This window comes from Vigna radiata, chromosome 9, assembly GCF_000741045.1.
Source record: "Vigna radiata var. radiata cultivar VC1973A chromosome 9, Vradiata_ver6, whole genome shotgun sequence".
NCBI lineage: Eukaryota > Viridiplantae > Streptophyta > Magnoliopsida > Fabales > Fabaceae > Vigna > Vigna radiata.
Window position 1 is genome coordinate 5,646,328 of NC_028359.1, and position 1,466 is coordinate 5,647,793.

Below are 1,466 nucleotides of genomic sequence, written 5' to 3' on the forward strand. Positions count from 1 at the left end.
GCCAACAAGTTATCACCCATCAGACAGATATCTTCCAACGTCGTCGTCTTCCACTAAACAAATATACGCTTGCTCATCAGAATCACCCATACTTGATGTTGTGCTTGATGAAGAGCTTGAATCATACTCTTCCATGATCAATGAGTTGTTTTGAGCACACTTAAATTCATCTATGTCTTTGTGGGTTACTCTCAGCACTTCCCACATTTCTTGAGCAGTCTTACAGATATCCTGTAAAACTCATCAATAATTAAAGCAGATGAAATATGTTACGAGCTCTTACATCGTATTGTGCTTTTCTCTTATCTTCAAGAGTCCACTGATCACGAGGTTTAGGTTCCTGCATATTGTTACTAGGAACAAAAGGACCATGCACAACAGCTTCCCAAATATCAATATCTACAGACTCAATAAATATTTTCATTCTTACTTACCAAAATGCATAATTTTCACCTGTGAACAGTGGGGGTCTGTTAATGGAAGCACCCTCTACAAAAGTTTGATATGATCCTGCCATTTGAATAACTATCAAATCGAGCTCTGATGCCAATTGTTAGAGCGGTTGCAGCGGAATGGTTAGCGTGGAATAACAAACCAAGAGGGTTTTTAATTCAAACGTGTGCCTTTTAATTTCTACTCAATTTATCTTACTACACAAATAATAAATATAATTAAAAGAGTAAGGTTGGGAGAAATTTGCACAGATGATTTTTATACTGGTTCGGATCTTACAAATCCTACGTCCAGTCGCTTATCTCAAACTGAGATAAACAGTTCATTAAGCATAAAACAATTACAAATTACAATCACAAAGAAACAATTTGTAAGAGTTTAGAAACCACCTCTCTTGATACCACAAGAGATGAACCTGCACCTCCTTTGAGTCTTCACAAAGGATGAGACACCTCCTCCGAATACTTCACGAAGGATGAAACACCTCCTCTGAATACTTCACGAAGGATGATCCTCTTCCACACACCTCCTTAGACGCACCAAGGATGAACCAGTTATTCCTCCATCACCGTAGTAGCAATGTATTAGTACCACATACAAGAGTTTCCTTAGCTGAAGAAGAACACACTTCTCAAGAGTTTCTGAGTTCTTAAGCACAAGGGAAGAGTTGTTGTTGATGGATAAAGAGAGCCTATTTATAGACTCATCAAAAAACTCTTCCATTCTTTGTAACTGGCCATTTAACGCATTTAATCGATTAATATTAGTGTTAATCGATTAAAATCAGTACAACGGCTAGTTTTTCAAATCTAAAACCTCCAACAGTCACTTTTAATCGATTAAAATGAATTTTAATCGATTAAAATGAATTTTAATCGATTAGCTAATAGATTAAAATGAATTTTAATCTATTAAAACAACAAAAGTTGATTTTCAGCTCCTTTAACATTTTAATTGATTAATACTTTATTTAATCGATTAAAACCGTGTGTTTCTGATTCTGAACAACAAAT